General features: G+C 40.2%; 1 protein-coding gene across 2 annotated transcripts in view; it reads left to right on the top strand.

The window, feature by feature from the left end:
- NKAIN3 (sodium/potassium transporting ATPase interacting 3) overlaps positions 1 to 14,177 on the top strand; it is a 533,326-nt gene that overhangs the window by 326,097 nt on the left and 193,052 nt on the right. The gene's annotated exons all lie outside the window — the stretch shown is intronic.

The following is a 14,177-nucleotide window of genomic DNA, read 5'->3' as shown; positions in this document are numbered from 1 at the left end:
GAGAGCAAAAGGCATACATTGCAAAGTTATGTCAAAGGACTTGAGTGGCTTCACAGTCTGTTCACCTTTCCTTCCCTTTGGCTCATTAGAATGGCTGTTCGTTGGTGACATGGTGAGGGTTGGATTGTGATGGATGGGACTGTCAGAAACTCACTGAGTTTTTAGATATTTCGTTAGTGCTTTTCATTTACAAATGGCCACACTAGAGGAAGGTGTGATTGCCTCTTCTTTCGTATGTTCAAGAAATCAGCTACTGGAGAGTCACTTGATGAAAAACAATGATTATGTGTCCCTTTCCTCTTCTTATCACCAGTTTTGTACGACTCAACTATAAATAGGAAACAAATTCTCAATGCTTTTTTCCCCGACAGTTTTAGTCTACTAATGAAATCTGTGTTTTTCCGCTAGCCTTAAAGAATCCAAACTAGCAAAGGCAACACAATTCAAATCTAGTTCTGCATTATACACTGAAAAAATAAACCACCTTTGCTGAAGAAAGACATAGAGAATGAAGACTTGCAAAAACACTACCCCATTTCTTGCTGAAAGATTCAAGTCAGCTCTTCTCTCGTAGGAGGGCCATTCTTATGATCTGTGTGTGTGTGTGTGTGTGTGTGTGTGTGTGTGTGTGTGTGTCTGTGTGTGTGTCTGTGTGGTTTTAGAAGCTCGATCTCTTTAAATGGAAGAACAACAAGACTAGCATCCACAGGCATTTTCCTTCCTCTTCGATAAAAACAACATCTAACCATAGACGTTTCCTTTAAGAAATTGCTTCTGTTCAATCTTTGTGCCTTGAAGAGTGTTGGCATTTTATCCTTGAGATATATATTACTAGACTCAATGCTTTAGACTTCTGACGCAAAGCGTTTACCATGCTGTTAACGCCTTCAGCATTCTATGTCTGTCTGAAGAGGCAGGCATGTGCCTTGGGATTCTTGGATCTATGGATACTGTAGTGAAAATGTGTCCTGCTTTGGTTGGCACACATTAGTCCCTTCCTAATAGTGCCCAATTTTCTTTCGGAAATGAATCTTTCTGTCATTGTGTATGGCCCTGTTAATGGGGTGGTTCCAGGTTTTTACTTCCCACTGCACAAACTAAAGAAACCAGATCCTTCTTTCCTGGTCACACATGTGGCCGAAAGGGGTTCTCTTCTGGGACTTCAAAACAAGCAAGTGAAGCCTTGACAGAGGGAATGCAGATTTTCCTAGTCCTGTGGTGGGGGCCTGGACAGGTTAAAATATGGCAACTGTGGTTCCTGGTCCCTGTGTTTTTGTCCCTCTGTAGCTTCCTCAGTTTCCTGTTTCTAAGACTGGATCCCAGTCTCCCACGTTTTCTACGAGACCCCCTATCTGCTTATACACATACATCCCCTAATATACTTCCAAATAAATCTGTTTTACTCAAGTGGCTAGAGTTGCTTTCTCTTGCTTAAAACCAAGAACCTTAATTATATTGATGCCACGATTCTGAATCTTATATTAAAAAACAAAACAAAAAACCTGACCAACAAAACACTCGTGAGATATGAATTTGTCCCAGTCCCCGAATATTGAACATTTACAATTATTTGTGTAAAGAAAGAGTGGCACAGTACCTGTTTTCATGTAAACAGAGAGCTGTATCTAATGGCTTTCAATAAATGCATGTTGTTTTCTTCTAGGCTCTCATTTCTTTCAGAATCCTTCGTATGCTGCCTTCATTCTCCCACACTTGAAACTTTTCAGTCCATGGGAGAAGGGTCACCCAGAATGAGACCAATAAGAACACATCGTACTTCTTTTGTTTGATGAGTTGAGATTTTTGAGAGCCTGCCTGGCAACTTTTTACTTTAAAAAAATCTATTCAGACCCAGAAACATTCTATTATATCCTTCAGGTTCTCTTGACAATAGTTTGAATTTGCTGCTTCAAACTGGAAAATTAGTGCCAACATTTCATTGACTTGAGGATACAGATAAGTAAGCACCATAAACCCCTCTTTTTAATGAGCTTAAGTATGGTAGAAGCATTTTAAAAGAATGGAAATATGAATTTTTCTGTGACATTAATATCTGGAAGCTATTTGGTTTATAATTTGATGTATTTTTTCAGAATGTTTATTTTAAAAATTAAGAAAATAAAAATTATGATAATCAGAGAGAGACTCTAAGATTTCAACATGAGCTAGAAAGGAAGTGAACTGGGGCCAGAAGCTTTTATCCCCTCCCTCGCTCATCAAAAACTGCCAAGTGAACCTCAGGACCACCAGGCAAAGATCTGTTGTGGGGCAGGAAGTGACAGTGGCCTGTAGGAAGTTCAAATGGAAACAGGAGGGCCATGTCATCTCAGGCTCATTGAATCCCCTTGGCATGGTACACAGACCAAAGTCAGGCCGACTATGCCTCCTAGTTATAACATATGGACTCTGTTATTTTGAGTTTGTTTTTATACTATGAAAGAGAGGATTTATTTGACACTGGTTTTCCTATTACTCTGTACGAGTATATTAGCTTTGCTTACTTAAGGTACCCTCCCACAAAGAATACATCTCCTGCTATTCTATTGCAGTGATTCTCTGAGGAAGACTCCAAGCAAGAAAGGGGACTTTCAGACACCCTTGTGGGAACTGGAAGAGGAACTAACGTTCATAATTTGCCTCTTCCATGGCAGGCAGAGCACTAGGATTATGCATGGAGGATATTTAATTTAATGCTTACAATAATCTTGTGAGCTGGCTAGATAACATAATCCTCACTTTACAGAAGCTCAGAGAGACTGAGTCACTAGTGCAAGGATGCACAGTTAGTAAGTAAACGGACAGAAACTTATACCCAGGTCTAACTCCAATGAACGTGCCCGTTAGATTAAAACAGAACAGACCCTTAAATGTACATGATCTTGTGGGTTCAAGGAAATTACAAAAAGGTTTTAAACACGAGTAATATCTCTAACCTTATGATGGAGTTGTACACAGTTTATGTATCTATAACCCAATTATGGGGTAATGAAATATATAACAACCTTCAAGTATAGTGCACAGCTGACAAATCCTGCGGCTTTTATATTTTTGTTTTTCTGATTCATTGATTTGGTTGCTTTTCTTAATTTTCAAATATTCAATAAGTGGGGTTCCCCCAGGAAACAGACTCTGAGATGGACATTATGGGCTGGAGGACCACTGAGGAGTGCCATCAGAATATATAAAAAAGAACGGGAAGCAGGATTAGTAGAGGCACATTGAGAAGACATACAGATGCAACAGAGGCCTCTCAGCATCCAGAATGGGCAGTGCCTGGGGGAGGACTGAACTGAGGGCCACCTGGCCCAGCAGAGATGAGAGTGGCTTAATCATGAAGGAAGGGCCTGGGCAGCACACTGAAGTATGCATGACAATCCCCTCCTATGTGCCTAGGGCCCATTGACTCGTATACGTTTACCCGGCACGGGACCAGCTCCTCCAGGATTCTGGATGGACTCATTTCCTGGGAAACTTATAAAAGAAGGGTTCTTGAGGGAATCTGCAGTCCCCATGGCTGTGCTGGTCTTGATGCCACAACAGATACTAATTACTCTTGATTCTAAATAACTCTCACCCTCAGCCAGCACTTTCATTCCTCTAGGTGGCTTACCCACTAGTGTCCAGACGTGCATCTCTGGACCCATCCTCAGGCCATGACACTACTCTGGGAGATGTACCACCAACACTGGGTGTGACCACATGACTATAGACTGCACTGGGCATCACATGGGCTCAAACTCTCAGAGATTGGTTTTCCTCGCTCCACCCACTGCCAAGGTTGAGACACGCAAGATGCACTTCTGTTTCTAGCTGTGTGGTAGATTTTTTTTCTGTATTATGTCTACCCCAAGGGTGTAGTTCTTGTCTGCATTTTATGTTGGAGGGTCTCCTAATAGACTGCCCATGTGGAGTATGTTTTCTATCATTGGAACATAAAATAATAGCGTGTATCACAAACTATGGAGTCAGTGAACTGTTACTCCCCACCGCAGTGGGTTGAATGGTTTCCCCAAAGATACCTAATCCCTGAAACCTTTCAATGTTACCTTATGTGGTAAAGTCTTTGCAAATGTGGTTAAGTTAAGGACTTGAGATGGGGCATTAGCCTAGATTATCCAAATGGGCCCTACATGCCATCACAAGTGGCCATCAGAGAGACAGGCAGAGGGAGAGTTAAACATGCATAGAGGAGGAGATGATGTGAAAACAGAGCAGAGAGGAATTTGAAGTTATTGGTCTTGAAGAAAGGAGCGAAGTGGCCACAAGCCAAGGAATGTTGCCAGCCACCACAAGCCAAAAGAGGCAAGGAATGGATGCTCCCCTCGGGCCTCTGGAGGGAGCACAAACTTGCCAACACTTTGATTTCAGACCTCTGCCTCTGGAACTGAGAGAACAAATTCCTGTTGTTTCTAGCCATTTAATGTGTGGTGATTTGTTACAGCAACCATAGGAAAGTACAGCAGTACCTCAGTTTTCAAACGTAATCTGTTCTGGAAGACTGTTCAAGTTCTGAAACGTTCGAAAACAGCCAACAGCTAGGCCTCAGGGTCTTGCACTCAGCGGAAGCCGCGTGATATGTTCGGCTTCCAAGGTGTGTTTGAAAACCGAAGCAATTTACTTCCAGGTTTATGTAAACAGAAATGCTCGTGAACAGAGACATTCGAAAACCCAAGTACTACTGTCATGCATTCACAGCACTTACTCCCATGACCCAGCTCTCCACTGACTCCATTTCCTTTTGCATTTTTATATGGAACTTCTACAGATATTAGGAGCTGGGCTGGAGGTTATGTAGTAAAGATAGGGTTACTCACACCAGCTCTGGAATCAGACAACCTGGGTTTAAATATTGACTCTACCAGTTCCTAGCTGTGTATCCACAGATGCACAACTTAACCTTTTTAAACCTTACTTTCTCTTCTGCAAAATGCAAGTAATTATCATATCACATAGGCATACTGTGAGGACTGAATTAGATGACCACGTAAAGTGTTAAATCATCAGGTGAAATGTAATGCTCATTAAACATTAGCTGTTACTATTTTTAGCATATATTTTAATCAAATTACCTATATTTTAATAATTGGATTACATTATTACATAATTTGATTGAAATATCTGCTAATAGTATATATTGATCAATAAAAATAATTATGTTAGCTATAATTAAGAACTTACTAGATCTCAGGCAACAATCTATGCCTCAATTTCTGCATCTGAAAAATAAGGATACTAGTAATACTGGCTATTATGAGAATTAAGTGGGGGACAATTCACATTAAAAACTTAGCACACTGCAAGGCGTATAAGAAGCACGGGTTGTCATTAGTACCTCTATGCAGTATCTCAATTATTCCTCAAGAAAGCTCTCTAAAATTACTACCACTGTCAGCCCCATTTTATAGACAAGACTTGGAATAAATTGTTCAAGTGCATACAGCTCATGTTTTTAGAACCAGAATTCAAGGTTCCACCTGCCAATGGAAATCACTGACCATTTTAGAATTAATTGTTTCAGTACAGATTCTAAGTATCGTCTCTGTCATATAGGAGATGTCCAAATGATATCTACCATAGAGGAATGCCTTATTGTTGAGAATAATGAAGGCGCATGTTAGCAATTATGCTGTTAGAATTTTGAAGGTAGTAGGAAACATTACTAGAAAATATCCTAGTTCTCCTACCTTCCAAATTTCAGCATCATCAAGAAATCTTTAAAATGTCCATGTTTCATAATGATTAATTGTAAGGAATGCTTTATATTCCTACATGTCAATAGTAGGTATATTTGAAAGTTAATTACTATGTTTACCTAGTGTTCTCCATACAAGCGCCTAGGAGCCTGGAAATATACGAGGTATGACAGTTAAGTTTGTGAACTCATCCTAGAAAAAGTGATACATTCCTCATTGCTGAATATCACTATGGTCACCTTCAAAGTACTCCCCTTGGGAAGCTGTGCATCAATGCCAGCACCGAGTCCATTCTTCAAAGCAATTTTGGAACTCTTTCTGGAATGGCCATCAGAGCTGTAATCGTATTACCCTTGGTGTCCTGAATGTCTTCCCATCAATACGACGTCTGCCAATTAAGTTCAGGAACTTTCCATCGTGCACTTACATTGCCAGCACTGTACAAACAGCTCTGTAAGGTTTCATAACCTTGGTGTATCAGTGTCTCACAGCTGTGTTCATGTCAACGTGTGGCCATGTCTTGCTGAGTGGCGTTCTTTATTGTTGTTGCATGTTTTTGTGTGCCATCACAAGAATATCTGAGCTTGAATTAGAGCAACGAACAAACATTAAATTTCTTGTTAAATTTGGCAAGAGTGGAAGTGAAATCAGGGACATGTTAGTCCAAGTTTATGGAGATAATGCCATGAAGAACACAGCAGTGTACAAACGGATTAAACATTTTTCTGAAGGGAGAGAATGTGTCACTGATGAAGAGAGGTCAGGGCGGCTAGTAACAAGCAGAACTGACAAAAAAAAATTGCAAAAATTCATCAAATTTTGTGTCAAAATCATCAGTTGACTGCGAGAAGCATAGCAGACCAAGTAAACATCGATAGAGAAACAGTTAGGAAAATCTTAACTGAAAATCTTAGCATGAGAAAGGTGTGTGCAAAAATGGTCCTGAAGGAGCTCACCGAGGAACAAAAGCCAACGAGAGTTGAAGTTTGCCAAGACCTTTTGGAGAAGCAAGAAGATGTTTTGGGTCATGTTATCACTGGGAATGAAACATGGGTGTACCAATACGACCCTGAAACAAAGTGTCAAAGTGCACAATGGAAGTCAGCCAATTCTCCACGACCAAAAAAGTCCTGTCAGTCCAAATCAAGAGTCAAAATGATGTTGCTAAAATTTTTGATATCAGAGGGATTATTTCATTATGAATTTGTACTAACTAGACAGTTAACCATGTTTACTATTTGGAAGTGCTGAAAAGGCTGCGTGAAAAGCTCAGATGACCTGAACTTTTTGCCAACATTTCATGGCTCTTGCATCACGACAATGCACCAGCTCACAGGGCACTGTCTGTGAGGGAGATTTTAGCCAGTAAACAAATAACTATTGGAACACCCTCCCTACTCACCTGATCTGGACCCCAGTGATTTCTTTTTTTACCCGAAGGTAAAGGAAATACTTGTATATAGCAGTCAGAAGTTTCAGGAAGGTAAACCGCTAAAGACAAGGACACCACTTGTGAGGTTATTGCATTAGGGCCAGGCATAAGGGATGGGTGCTTATATGGGATGATGATGGCATGAATGGAAGGAAGAGAATGGCCAACATTTTGTTTTCTGCTATAGATAGATAAATTTTGTATGTCCATGTGTGCAGGGTGGGAAGGGGAGAGGAGAAGGTGGAAAAGACTAGGTAATAGAGACCAGGATGAGAAAAATGTGGATGAGAATGACTAGTTGACGGAGATCTGAATGACAGACGTAAAGCTGTAGCATGAGAACTTTCCCTGTCTCTGTGCTTTGGTTTGCATTTCTTCATTTGATCGACTGCTAGTTTTACCTTCCTTCTCAGTCCAAATATATCAAGAATCAAACCAAATGAGAGGCTTAATACATTCAATAATATTTATTAAATGCCTATCCTCGATTAGGTACTATACATGTTTCTTCACAGTGGAGTCATTTTTTTTTCTTATCATCTCAATCTTTAATGCTTCATTTGTGCTTTTGCTAAGGCATTCATTGCTTTGTACCTTGAATTCCAGGAACTGAGATACTTGCTGTCTCCTCTGATAGGTTGTACAAGTAGCGCCCTGAGGGAAGAATCCATGTCTGTCTCATTTGTATTGCAGTGAATTGCACTCAATAGACATAAAATAAATATTTATAATTTGAGCTTATGAATTCACATAGTATTCGAAATAGCCTGGTGTTTTGATGGTAACTACTCAATTCCACCCAATACCCGCAGTTAGCTCCCAGTTGCATAATAACCAATTACCAAGTAGCTCATTAGATTACGACAGTATTAATACAGTTCATTTATTTAAATGACTCAAATTACCAAGATGAATATTTTACAGCTCCATCGTTTCAGGCATATTAACAATATCATCAGTGTAACTACATCATAATTCAATAAATTATCGAAAATACTTGGGAAATAGTTGATCCAGGCTGTATAAACTTTTTTCTATTAACCTAGGTATGTAGATTTTTTAAGTAATTTTGTTTGTGTTGTGATCCATCACATAATATATGGATATTATCTTAAGTTATAGCTAGTAAATGTCATATTTCTAGTGAAAAAATACTAAAACACAGAGAGGACATTTTACTAACATTCCATACCTAGTTATAGCTCTTAATAAATATTAAAAATTAGAGCAACAGCGCCTCATGGTAAAGGATGAGTAACTTGGGCCAGAACCAGATAAATTATGGAAAGACTTGAGACCTTCCAGAAAGACGTATTTGGTGACCCCAGTTTGGGATTGACAAATTTGGAATCCAACCTTGCTGACCAACCAGGACAGGGTACAGGACAGAAAATCAGATATTTCCACATGCAGGCAAACAGCAGGAAAGAGACGATCTGTCAGAATTGAACGGACAGAATAATATTGGCAGAAGAATAGATTTGAAGAGTCAATAAGAATGGGGATCTGGAAACAGGCTACGTCTGAGAAGATTCACTGCATGCATCCTATGCAGAGTACAGCAGGGGACACATCCAGAGTCTGTGGGTGGAGGTTAGAGGATGCATCATGTAGGAGTGAGACTCAGTAGGGACTGAAATATGGCCAACGCTTAACGACACAGTAAGTTAGAATAGCCCCCAGAGATCTCCAGAGAGCTCCAGACCCTAATCCCTCAACCTGTAAATGTGTTATCTTACGTGGCACAAGAGACTTTGCAGATGTAATAAAGGTTTAAGACCTTAAAATAGGTAAATTACCCCAGTGGGTCCTAGTTAATCACATGAGCTCTGAGAGCAGAGTATTGTCTTCAGCTGGGAAGAGAGGTCAGAGAGATGAGGCAGAATGGAAAGTCAGAGAGATCCAAAGCATGAGAGGGACTTGACCCACCATTGCTGAATTAGAAGGTGAAGAAGACCACAAGTTAGGAATATAGTAGCCCCTATAAGCTGAGAACCACCCCGGCCAACAGCCAGCCAGGACCTCAGTCCTACATCTATGTGAAACTGAATTCTGCCATCATCCTTAATGAGTTTAGAAGTGGATTCTTCTCAGAACCTCCAATGAGGAACGCAGCCTTGCTGATAATTTGATTTCCGCCTGCCAGTCTCTGAGCTGAGTTCCCAGCTGAGCCCATCTGGTCTTCTGACCTATAGAACTGTGAGATAATAAATTTGTGTTGTTTTAAGCCACTCAAATTGTGGTAATTTGTTATGGCAGGCATAGGAAACTAATACAGATATCAAAAAGACACCCTGTAATTGTCAAGAGACGTGAATGGCTTAAAAAAGATTTTGGCAATTTTTTTTTCTTCACTTCCCCATGTAGGCAAAAAAAGATCAAATTTTCAGGATGGATGCTGGGGTATACAGCATGGTCAATAGCAGAGGGGGGACAAAAGTGATTTTATTATTTCATCAGGCATATTCTGTAGAACTCTGGTGTTTTGGTAAGATTTTCTGATCTCTTGAACTATGAAATTCCGTAAATAACATATAATGTGTGATTTCAGCCAAATCTTGTGATAGCTGGGTTTTTTGTATGTCTTACTGTTTCTTTGCAAAAATGCTTACAATATTTTTACACTAAATCATTCCAGGCAAATAGTTATTCTTTAATTATGTAAATTTTTCTTGCTAATTTTCATTCAATTATAACTGATTTTATCTCAGATTATAGTAATTAGGACTTTAGAGAAAAGTTACAAAGTCAAGTAAATGTTTTCAATGAATTGAATAACATCATATGTATGATCGAGGTCTCCCAAGCTTTTTTTGAAACAGTAGCAACTGAACATAAACATATCAAATATGAAGTTAGAATTAGAATGATTTCAATGAAGGAGGAAAGTTTTTTTTGGTGACTATCCCCTAGGTCTTCAACATGGCATATCACACCTGAATCATCCTGCTTGATAATAAGAACAGCTATGCAAGATACTCAATGCAGACTCTTTCCCAATGAGCCATACTTGCTCTGAATGAATTGCACTATTACTAAATGATGCCTCCACTAATTAGCAATATTTTAGGAAGAACTTTGAGATTACTGGATGAGAAATTCTGGCACATAAACTGTCACATTCCCCTTCCTTTGCTAAGAAAAAAGTTTCAATTTCATCTAGCTTCCATTGAGGTTCATGGTCTTCTCTAGGGTATTCTAGACATAGATTTGATATTCAGTTAATTTATCTTTTATGTGCACAAGCAAGAATTTTCAACTTTAATTTCTTTCACCTTTCTAATAGTGGTTCATCATTAAAACTATTTTGGAATAATAAAAACAAAAAACACATCATATGGACAACTTTTTTTCTTTTCCACTAGGTGTGATGAGGAAAGTTGAAGTTGGGAGAGATAGATTTTCAAAAACCAATATTAGAACACATATCTCTACATATTTGTCATGTAAATAAATTTACTCATATAAGTTACCAAAGAGAAAATCAAAAATGCTTCTTTATCATTAGATTGTGACTTTAAATCACCTCCTAGATGACATGCTAGAATCATGGATATAGGGCTTAGTAACTGTATGATCTTGACAGTGAAACTTATCTTGGTCTTTATAATGAGGATTATCAACCCACCTCATAGTTTTTTGTGAGGATTAAATGCAACAAAATAATGTTGGTAAAGTGCTTAAGAAAGGTATCTGTAATGTAGTCAGCATGCCCCTGCCAAATGTTAGCAATTTTTATTAAAAATGGCAATTAACTGAGAGAAATAAAAGCAAACAGTGATTGGGAATCTACACAAGAAAATACTAGGGTATGTGAGGGAGGTTGGGGAGAAGTAGGGAGAATTTCTGCCTCAACTGGGAGTGATGGGAAACCACTAAGCAGTAGATTTAATCCCCCAAGGATACTGAGAAGACATGGATGGTTTTGCTTACAAATATTCTCCCAATTGTTGTTGTGTCTGCATTTTTTTCCAACCACTTTTATATGAGAGCAACAACCATGGAGAGTCTTCTTACGTTCAGCTAAACGTTTAGACTCAAGACCATCATAGTCCCCTTGGTACCGGCACTCAGAAGGAATGAGTCAGGAACCAGAGCTTGCCAACAAAGGCAATGTCAGGTATTCTTCCTTAAGAGTTGAAACAACCCATGCAGCCGGTCATGTCTGAGATGAGTTTTTTGCGTCAAATAGGTCCAGGAGCTGCACTAGCTTAGAAGCTTCATCCATCAGGGGAACCCATATCTTCTTAGCACCCCATAGGCATAGCTTCTAGAGTCCCCATTAAGGACGTTGCACTTACTCAGGAAAGCTAAAAATTATGACTTCTCGTCATCTTTTACAATAGATAATGCCTACCCAGATGTAATTTGCAATCATGATGGTATAGTTCCTTCTGGGATGGTGACACTGCTGACACGGCTTGTGCATGGTTTTTGACAAGGATGGTGGTGTGTCACCAACTGGCCCCACTAATGAGTCTCACTCATTAACAGCTCCCCTGGGCACGGAACATGTGAGTTGTGGCCACAACTCCTGACAAACCCCCCAATAGGGTAAGGATAGCCTTACCCTACATACCCTACGTTCCTCTTAGATACAGTTGATAGCTCCCAATCTCATCCATCATCCACTATCATCCTGATGCTTGCAGGCATGTTCAGGATTCATTGGGGAACTCAAGGGTGGTCAAGGGGAAAGAGGAAGAAAGTGGTCCATGGTCCAGGACCTATCTCTGCTCGGAGAACCCAGCATATGGTCTCTTCCCAGTATTCTCCTCCCTGGTAAGGAAAGAATTGTCAATCTCCTTTTCTTGCAGGCACATTCATCTTTAATGAACAATAGCTCATTCCAAAGTTCCTTGGAACTTTCACTCCCTAAAGTTAGGGAAGCAAAGTACACCCTTTCTCACCCCTCCCAACTCAGCTCTCCTGAAAAAGTGATAATTCTCCCTCCTGTCGTCTGGTTAATTAGGGTGTGTGAGGGTGAGAAGTGGTGGTGGGAGGAGCACCAGGCTCATGCTTGATACGCTCAACAAAAATGTATGGGGGACAGCTGGTCCCAGAGCTGGCAGTTCTGTGAGACAAGAATGTAGGGCTACCTGTAAACACCTGTGTTCTCAAGTGAGGCTCAGGAAGACAGCATCCTGCTCTGCTTACTGTCCTGGTGTTCAAATGTACTAAAAGGACTGTATGGCAAGATCTTATAAAGGCTCTTACCTGCAGCAATGGTTTTATTTCCCAGCAGGCCTGGGTCCATCAGTGATGAGATTTAGGACAAGACAACATGGGAAAGGCTTTCTATATACTCTCTGTCTGAGGACTATATAGCTAAAACTCCCCAAAGCTCAAGGGAACAAATTGGACTCGTGAAGACTGGGACCCAGCTGAGAGCTTCTAGTCTCTATTGTTATGCCATTTAGTTTAGAAAAAAAAAAATCTTATTAAAAAACCATCAGTCCTCATTTTTAGTCACTGACTTGTAAACTACCCTCCTTATTCTTCAGTTTCATTAACTTTCTATTCCTCACAATTGAGGAAATTGAATTTAATAAGCTGTAATTCTTTACCTCTGAAGCACCTCCTAGGTTCACTCACTCTTGAAAATTTATCAATAACAATCACTTTAAATAAATTACTAAGACTTCCCTCATTCTTTCCTTTTAACAAAGCAAGTTCTTCAAACATTAATTTTTCTTTGCTTATCCTTTGGATCAAGTGGGGAATTTTATTTTTTCTAAGCTTCATTATTATTTATGGTCACAGTGGCATTCACACACTTGCCCAAGAGGTTTAAAAATTGGGATGCTAATGGAATCTATGCAATGGATATCTGCAAACTGTGTATAGAAAGTGTTAAGATTCCCCACCTAGTGAGGTGAGGGAAAATGACTCATCCCACCATGTGGCTGTTCAGACTTTCAGACTGTACTATAAATTGTTCTCAGACGATTGGCTGGTCATTCAGGCCACACACTTCTTTCTACATTATAACCACATCATCTTTTCTGTTTCCCCTCCGAAAACACTCCTTATGACTCTCTTCCACATCCATATCCATACAGCTCTAAGCATTAATTACATTCTGAAAAATGAACAACGGTGATTGTGGAAGCCACGGTGACATGCCACTCAGATCTCTTTCAAGAGAAAGTCCACGTTAAAGAAGCCAGTTAGCTGACGCCTCCAGCTGTCCATTCAGGGTCCCCTATGGCTTTTTTGCCAAGGTTACAATCTCTCCAGGCTGCTCCCAGCTGATCGCTAAGCCCAGTGGAAGAACGGGAGCTGGGCCATTTCTGCCCGACAAAGCACTGCTTTAACAGACAGTCTTTACTCTGAGACTCCTTATCAACCTTGTTCAGAGCTGCACTCAACCCAAGGACCTTCCTGTCCAACCCTCCTACCTCCCTTTTCCCTTCCAAGCTCTTGGACCTGTATTGTGGACGGAAAGCTCTCCCAGCCGATTCCTGCTACCTCTGCCCCTTATCTCTTCCAAGTATGTCCCCCATTAAGTCTCTTGCACTTTTGGTGTCTGTTTCACAAAGGATCCTGATGGACATGAGAAACTGTACAACCTACAGAAAAAGAATATTGTTAGAGAAAGGAATAGACAGATGTTATCCGCCATTTCTTGTACTTCACAAAACAATTCCCTCTGTGGGAAACAGAAAGGTGTGGTTTTAATATAAGGCTCCAACCCTAAGAAATTATGTATATATATATATGAATATATGCGCCAAGGTCCTGTGTTCGTTTCAGCCCTGGCTCACCTGGTGCTCTTGCGGGCTGTGTCCTTCCAGGCAACGTTTTGCTGGGTTCTTCTATCTCCCCCGGTGTGGTCTAGTCTCAAGCCCTTCAAACCCTTTCTGGGGTAGTTCCACTTCCACATAGCTCTACCCACAAGGATGCTAAAAGGCATCTCTGTCTGGAGCATCCACACCTTGCTTATTTTTAACTCCTCCATACTTCGTTCCCCGAATTCTAACCCGCCAGTCCACATTATCTCTTTCAAACTGGTAGAGAGCCATGTGCTCTGTTTCGATCTTTCTCTCAGA

Source organism: Rhinolophus sinicus, linkage group LG14 (genome assembly GCF_036562045.2).
Source record: "Rhinolophus sinicus isolate RSC01 linkage group LG14, ASM3656204v1, whole genome shotgun sequence".
NCBI classification, from domain to species: Eukaryota; Metazoa; Chordata; class Mammalia; order Chiroptera; family Rhinolophidae; genus Rhinolophus; species Rhinolophus sinicus.
The sequence above is the reverse complement of the archived record's forward strand: the minus strand, read 5'-3'. Positions and strand labels throughout refer to the sequence as shown.